We start from the raw sequence: 8,699 nt of genomic DNA on the forward strand, positions 1-8,699 counted from the left end.
CCTGCTCGGCGGGGAGCCTGCTTCTCCCTCTGACCCTCCCCCCTCTCATGTGCTTTCTCTCTCTCTCATTCTGTCTCAAAAAAATAAAAAATAAAAAAATAAAATAAAATGGCCTTAGTAGTTTTGTATAAAATCACATCTAATTGTTATGGACTATATATGGGCGGTATCTTCGTATGGACACAGTACATGATGGATGGAAAGTCGCATCTGTGAGTATGTGCCTGACCTTCTTGGGCAATGTGCCAGGCCCTGTGTAAGGTACGGTGTGTACATGGTGAACCAGATAACATAATCCCTGGCTCATATCATGCCCTGTGCCATGGGAGGTACAACATAGAGAGATGAAATCTGCCCTGGGAGTTACGTATGTGTATATATGTGTGTGTATATATGTATGTGTATATGTGTGTTCTTGTGTGTATAGAGTTGATCTTCATTATTCATGGGCTCCATATTTGTGAATTCACCTACTCACTAAAATTTATTTAAAACCCTCAAAATCAATACTTGTGCTTCTGCAGTCAATTGCTGAGATGTGTGGAGTGGTCAAAAATTTGAACCCCTTGATGTGACATGTTCCCAGCTAAGGGCAAACAAGGCAACGCTCTACCTTCTTGCTTCAGCCACCATATTGTAAACATGTGTCTTTTCCACTATCTATTTAGTGTCATGTTTCTTGCATTTTTGTGCTTTTATTGATTTCGCTGTTTAAAACGTCCCCAAGTATAGAGCTGATGCATTGCCTGGTGTCCCTAAATGCGAGAAGGCCAGGCTGTGCCTCAAGGGTAAACCAAGTGGGCTAGAAAAGTCTCCTTCAGGCATGAGTTATAATGCTACAGTCGGGAGTTCAATGTAGTTAATTAACAATATATATTAAATAAGGTTTCTTTCAAAGGAAACACACAGAAAGCAAGCTTACGTGCTGATAAGTTGATGAAAGAAAATGTGATCAAAACTCAAAGAAAACTAACACTGTGTTTCCCCCAGGAGCAGTGGTCAGGATTCATGGTGACCTTATGGATCATAACTACTGTGAATCAGAACTGACTGTATATTTTATACACACACAGAGTTATATAGAGTATTAAGAGAATTGCACACGATCCTGATGGGGGGTGGCATCTATAAAGATCAGTATGGTTGCTCAGCACCTCTCAGATGAGTTGCACATACACAGATGGGAGGAGGAACGTGGATGAAGGTAACTACACCAGGTGATAAGAAAAGTTATTAGACTAAATAGATTTCGAGAGGACTTCTGATTTGTAGACCAAATAGTCTGATCTTTGCATCTTTCATTTAAGGCAGGAAGGTATAGATAAGGAGGAGAGGGAAGATAGGAAAACCCACAAGTGTCCCACAATTGAATGTGGGGATGGAAGGTTTGGGGAGGGCTGACTTCTGATCCCATGAAGGGACCAAGAAAGAGCAGGGCTAATCATGTCCCTATAGGCTCCAGGGATGACGACCACAGATGTTACAATTTTCTTATCATTTTTCTGTTATTTTTAATCGTCTCCTCTGACTATTTTCCTGCCCTGGCCAGCATTAAATTGTCTTGGATGACTTCAAAAATATTTCTAACCTTATTTAGAGTTGGAGGAGAGCAAGAAAGATGTCCAGGGGGGTCCCTCCCTGCAGGGCCTAAGTGAGAGACGGAAGCCTGGCTAAGATCAGAAGGGGCAGCTACAAAGAGCAGCCAGCCAGGCCGGGGCCCCGCTGAAAAGAGAAACAAGAGGACATCCCCACCATGCAGAAATAGTTCTAATATAGCGCCCACAGGCAAATGGTCCTTGGGTGACTGACTTCCCTATGTCCAGCCATACAAGAGGAACCTGGACCTTTTTTTTTTTTTTTTTAAGATTTTTATTTATTTGACAGAGAGAGACACAGCGAGAGAGGGAACACAAGCAGGGGGAGTGGGAGAGGGAGAAGCAGGCTTCCCGCTGAGCAAGGAGCCCGATGTGGGGCTCGATCCCAGGACCCTGGGATCATGACCTTCGCTGAAGGCAGACGCTTGACGACTGAGCCACCCAGGTGCCCCAAAACTAATTTTTTTTAAAAGATTTTATTTATTTATTTGACAGAGAGACACAGTGAGAGAGGGAACACAAGCAGGGGGAGTGGGAGAGGGAGAAGCAGACTCCCCACTGAGCAGGGAGCCCGATGTGGGGCTCGATCCCAGGACCCCGGGACCATGACCTGAGCCGAAGGCAGACGCTTAACGACTGAGCCACCCAGGCGCCCCGGAACCTGGACCTTTTAAGAGCCATGTCAGGAAGTTCCAAAGACGACAGTGACTGGAGCTTGTGAAAAATGTGTGGTCAACTTAGAGGGCTTGGTGGCTCTATCAGAGCCAAGGAACAAGGAAGATGACTCATGAGCCTGAGGGGGAGTGTGGCGTCAGTACCTGCTGGAAGGAATACAGAGCTACTCAAAACTAGTCAATAATGCTTTTGTTTCTGTATCATGGAAAATGATCTTTCTACCGGGAAGTGGAAAAGAAAAATAAGCCTGGAGATGAGAAACCCAGAGAGCGCACTAGAACGAGAGCCAACAAACCTCTAAGCTCAGAAGAACAGAGTTCTAGGGGGCTGGTAGCCATTGCAGGGATGGCCTGAAGAGCCGGATCCCCGAGAGAGCAGTGACAACTCCCAGTGACAAATCGGAGGTCCTGCCTTAAGAGAAAGGGGGAAGTGAAATATATAGACAATAAGTATTGATTCCTGGCTAAAGATGACAATGTGTCATCAGGCAGTCCGTTTTTAGCCCTCGGCATGAACCCTAGGAATGGGTGGTGACAAACCAACCACATTTCCCCATTTTTTAGGATGACTATTATACTAGCACATCATGGGAAATCCAGAGAGCTCGTGGATGTGGATTTTGGCAGAGGCTCTCATGGCACCACGTAAACAAGACAGAGAAATGTGAATTGGGGATGATCACCTCACCACCACAGCCTGGGAGCTCTCCTGGTCAAGAGCCTGGGCCAGCTGATAGCAAATCTCCCTCCCGATTCCAAAATGCAGGAAGATGGTTGGGATGGCAACTTTGAGCAAGAAGTTGATAACTTACTACGTTTCTCCTATTGCAGTTTTGATATGGGGGAATACAAAGATGCATTCCTTCCTTGAGGGAGCTCATTCCTCAAAAGGTTAAATCCAGTAATTCCACTAAGTTTCCACTAAAAAATTTGTATATAAGCATTCATAGCATATTATATTTAGCCAAAACGTGGAAACAAGGTCACGTGGTGCAGGTAAGACAGCCTCCAGCCTATCCGCCAGTTAGCCAGCTTTATCCGAGTAAGCCTGCGGACGGGCTGTATATAAATGGTTAAGTTTCCAGAAGGTTCAACGTAACTTCCAATCTCTCAGACCAGATGTGCACACCTCTCCCCTACGAGGACTTTCTGGATTAGATCTGGGCTGTGGCTACTTAAATTTAAATTATTTGGTGACAGATGGTGATGACACTGAATAATGCATAGAATTGTTGAATCATTATGTTGTACACCTGAAACTAAGACAACACTGTATGTTAATGATACTTCAATTAAAAATTTAAATTATTTAAAATTAAATAAAATTAAAAATTCACGTGCTCCGTGGCACTTGCCACATTGCCGGCGCTCCGGGGCCATTGTGGCTAGTGGCCGCCATATTGGACAGACAGGTTCAGAACATATCCATCAACTCAGAAAGTTCTGTTGGACAGTTCTGATCTAGAAGGTTGCGCGTTCACCTTTGAAAGCGTTTCTGATTTTTCACAGGTACCCAAGCTGAGCTGACCTTCTTCATCCTCTAAAATTGAAATCCTGTTGATGTCATGCAAACCATCTCTGTTTCAGGCCTCGTCAGAAGTTTGAGCCTGCTGTTCACATCAGTCAACACCAAGTGGAACATCATGCTTCATTTCCTAAGTGGTGACTTTTCTGACGCTGTTGCCAATTTTATATTTTATGCATCACATTTCCTTTCCTAAGTCATAATGATGAATGAAAAACTGTCAGTTTGGAGACAAATGTAGGAAAACGAAAGAGAACTGTAAGGGAGATGCATTAGCTGGAGGGGTGGGTGCTGACTGGGCTGACTTCAGCAGACTGGCCATTAGGCAGACCTGGATATGAGTTTGGTTATTAATGGGGGTATCATCGATGATAAAGGGGTTGTGACAGCAAGCATTACAAGTAGTCATTATATGCTAGAGTCGACTTAACACACGTTAATCACCACAGCCAATATAATTGATTTCAAAGTCTTCATAGCTTGATATTCAAATAAATTGGTAGTTGATGAAGCCACGCCCACTTACGGTTTCAGTCTAGAGTGGAAAATCCACGGTCCTAGCAGAAGATGCTCACAGGGAGGATTTTTTCCAGCTTCTACCTATGCCCAAAGACCCCTAATAAAACAGTCCACACTAGAAATCGCCTTCTCCAAGTGATTTTCAGGAGAATGAACCCTGCTCTCCTAGGACACAATTTTTGACTATTCAATTAAATCCTTCTTGAAATCTGTTTTGGTTAGTCAAATAGAGGCATTGTTACCGCCTAGCGACTCCCAGAAACACCCCACTGAGGGTATTTCCGGGAGATTTTTCCTCAAAGAGGAAACTTTTAAAAAGTTTTGCTCAGACCCCTAGAACTCCCTGAAAGATCACAGGAGAATATTCCTGGCGCAGGTTTGACATCACGGTACATGCTAGCCTGGCTAACTGATTGTTATTGCACATCATTTCATGCAGGAAGGTGCTAGCATGCTTTATGCATTTAAATTAATATTCAGAAATATGACCGGTATGGTAATAAAGAGCTTTTGGCAGAAGCAGTTGTGCAGCCCTTGACAGTTACAGTTTTGAGAAAATATACTGAGATGTCTGGAGCATAAATTATGAAATAACCTTCCAACCTGACGTTTATGGAATTTCATATTTTCCAGCATTCCCAAAGAGAAGACAGACTTCTCTCAGAGTCAAGCGTCTCTCTCAGTATATTGAGAGGCCAAAGTCAGAGCAGAAAGATGGTATGTGCTGGACGTGGGAGAGATGAGCCAGTGGAGGTGGGTGCTGGTTGACCTCTGCAGTAAAAGCAAATTCTTCAGGCCAAAGTTACCAGTGTTTTAAGAGGTATAAGACAGGAGGAGGTTAAAGACATTGGATCAATCGTTCATTCATGCATTCATCCATTCAATTATTTATTCAGTTGCTTATTTGTTTGTGGGAGAATGAAATTTTCTCTCCCCCTTAAAGCCTTCCTTCCCTCTGCCTTGTGGAGAGAGGGTCTTGGAAAGACAGACATGCTAGACAGACATATTAAATGTGATAATGTACATTAGTGGTCAATCCTGGTGAGAAGGGCTTGTCTTGTTCATGTCCTGCTCTGAGGAACCTGAAAGTTTTAGGACTTGTGCTAATAAGGGCAGCAGGGAGGGACCTAGCTCTGCCTTCCTGGATGGTGCAGGAGGAATGTTTCTCACGATCTTGCGGACTGCTGCCAGGATGGAGCCAGGATCCTGGGGAAGGGGTGGGGAAGGAAGGAGAAAAGGAGAGGGAGCAGAGAAAGCAGGGACCCTCTCAGAGGCTTATGGAGGAAAGCTCAGTATAGGGGGACACTGAGGGAAAAGTAAGGCAATGTCTGGCCCCATCTTCTGGAAGCATGTGTGTTTCTGATTGCTAGAAACAAGGATGGTTTCTTTCTGGTAATGGACTGATCAGCTGGCCCTCAGACCCTGGGGCAGGGAGGGTGGAGTCTAGTCAAGGATGTGTTTATCCATAGGTCCTTGGAGGCCTTTTTGCACAGCGTTAGAAATTTCGCAATGGGATCATCCCCAGCAGCTGCTTCTAAGGACTGTCTATTGGAAAGGAAGGACTCATGAGTGAACAAATGGACACAGCTGTGAGAGAAAGAAGCAAATAGTCACTACTATACGCCAGGCACCTATGGAAAACACCAGCCTCCCTCAAGAAGATTCCATGAACAGGTGTTTTATAGCTAGATTTTAAAATATCTTAGTAAATTAGCTTGCTATGGGAGGCAGAATAATGGCCCCCAAAGATGCCCATGTCCTAACCCCTGCAATCTATGAAGATGTTACCTCTCATGGCAAAAATGACCATGCAGATGTGATTAAGTTAAGGATCTGGAGATGGGGAGATCCTCCCGGACTATCCAGGTGGGCTCAGTGCAATCCCAAAGGTCCTTAGAAGTGAAAGAGGGAAGTAGGAGATTCAGAGGCAGGGGAGATGGGGCAATGAAAGCAGAGGTAGGAGTGATGTTATTGCTGCCTTTGAAGATGCCAGAAGAGCCACGAGCCAAGGAATGTGGGCAGCCTCTAGAAATTGAAAGAGGAAAAAGAAAGAGATTCTCCCCAAGTCTCCAGAAGGAACTGTCAGGTAATACATTTGTATTGTTTTAAGCCACTAAGTTTGTGGTCATTTGTTACAGCAGCAGTGAGAAATGGATACACTTGCCTTTAACCAGATGACCTAAAGTTTTTATGAGAGGGGCACCTGGGTAGCTCAGTAGGTTAAGCGTCTGCCTTCGGCTCAGGTCATGATCCCAGGGTCCTGGGATGGAGCCCCACATCTGCTTGGCTGGGAGTCTGATTCTCCCTCTCCCTCTGCTGCTCCCCCTGCTTGTGCTCTCTCGCTGTCAAATAAAAAAATTAAATCTTTTTAAAAAAATAAAGTTTTTAGGAGAAAAGTAAATAGATTTCTTTCATTCACATTAGAAATATATAATATTATCCTAGTAAGGCAAAACAAAGCATGATTAACATCTAGGATGTAGATTTCCCCCAAATAAGTGGAATTCTTACCTGTTATTTGCAGCCTGTGAGTATGGAAAGAGTGCCCTGTCCTGTCCACACACCAGCCAAAGCAACACCCCTCATGGACAGACTGGAGCTCACCCTCCTCCCTGCTGTGCCTACACTCAGTTCCACTCTGCCCAGACTCACTCTCCTGCTGAGTCTCCAATGAGTCCTGCCTCTCCTCAGGCAATCCTTTTAAAGAGGTCATCAACATCTTCCTCTTTGGGAAGAATTGGTCAGCAGGCTTTGTGATTGTCCAGGTGACTGAGGCCTACCCAGCCAAGGACGGGTTATTCAAGCATTGGTTACTGACCTGCATGGCCCCAAGCTTTATGCTGCAGGCTGCCAGTCCCAGGTTTGTTGGAGGAGAACCCCCAGGATTAAGACTTCAAATGTTCCTGAGGGACAGGATCATGTGATTGAGAAATCAACTGTGTCTTACTTCCTGCTGTGAGCTCATGTGAAAGAAATGTAGATATTTTCCCACCCACTTCTAAGCAGGCCACCAGCCAGTCTTAGCATCCTAGAGGGCTGGGTTTCTCTCATCCCATTAAAATTTAATTTTCAAAATTCTGGGCCAAAGAGCTCAATTATTTATTGAGGAAAGGAGCTGCATTCGTTTCTTGTTGCCACTCTAACAAATGACCACAAACTTGGAGGCATAAAATGACACAGATTTACCCAAAGAAAACAAAAACGCAAATTTGAGAAGATATATGCACCCCATGTTTATTGCAGCATTATTTACAATAGCCAAGATATGGAAGCAACTCAAGTGTCCATCAATAGATGAATAGATAAGGAAGATGTGTATATATGTACACACACACACATACGTACACCCCTCACACACAGTGGAATATCACACAGCCATAAGAAAGAATGAGATCTTGCCATTTGTGACAACATGGATGGACCCAGAGGGTATCATGCTAAGTGAAATAAGTCAGACAGAGAAAGACAAATACCATATGATTTCACTCATATATGGAATCTAAAAAAAACAAATGCGTAAACAAACAAAAAGTGGAATCATACCTATAAATACAGAGAACAAGCTGATGGTTGCCAGGGGGAAGGAAGGGGATGGGCAAAATGCGTGAAGGGGAGTGGGAGATACAGGCTTCCAGTTAGGGAATGAATAAATCACAGGGATGAAAGGCACAGCATAAGGAATATAGTCAATGGCCCGGTAATAGCATTGCATGGTCACAGATGAGCTACACATGTGGTGGGTATAACATAGAAGTTGAATCACTATGTTGTACCCCTGAAACTAATGTAACATTGTGTGTCAACTATGCTCAAATTACAAAAATAAAATGAAATAAAATAAATAAATATGTAAAATGACACAAGTTTATTTCACAGTTCTGGAGGTCAGAAGTCTGAAATGGGTCTCGCTGGGCGAAAATCAAGGTGTTGACAGGGCTGTGTTCCTTCTGGAGCCTCCAGGACAATGTTTCCTTGCCCTTTTCTGCTTCCAGAGGCTGCCCGTGGCCCTTGCCCGAGTCCCCTCGCTCACAGCACCCCTGGATCTGCTTGCACCAATCACCTCCGCCTCTTCTGTAGTCAAATCCCCATTGCTCAGCCCACCAAGAAGCCGAGGGGGCTGAGAGGGTGAGGAGTGGTGTGGCCCCTGAGAAGGGGTCAGATCTCACAGGCCTGAGGGGTGGGTTTCTCCTCCCCTCACTCCCTTTGCAGCGCGCTGTCGGCTGCAGAACTTCTGATGGGATAACCACACAACCACACCCAAAGCCACGAAGCTGAGGATCTCTGTGTCTGAGGATCTCTGTGTCCGAAGCTCGCTCAGGGAGAACATGGCCATCCGCCTTCCCACAGGCGCAGCCGCTGACACTGTTAGTGTGTGAGGACCCGCAG

The sequence above is a fragment of the Leptonychotes weddellii genome, chromosome 13 (genome assembly GCF_054177405.1).
Source record: "Leptonychotes weddellii isolate Sample4059 chromosome 13, ASM5417740v2, whole genome shotgun sequence".
Lineage (NCBI taxonomy): Eukaryota > Metazoa > Chordata > Mammalia > Carnivora > Phocidae > Leptonychotes > Leptonychotes weddellii.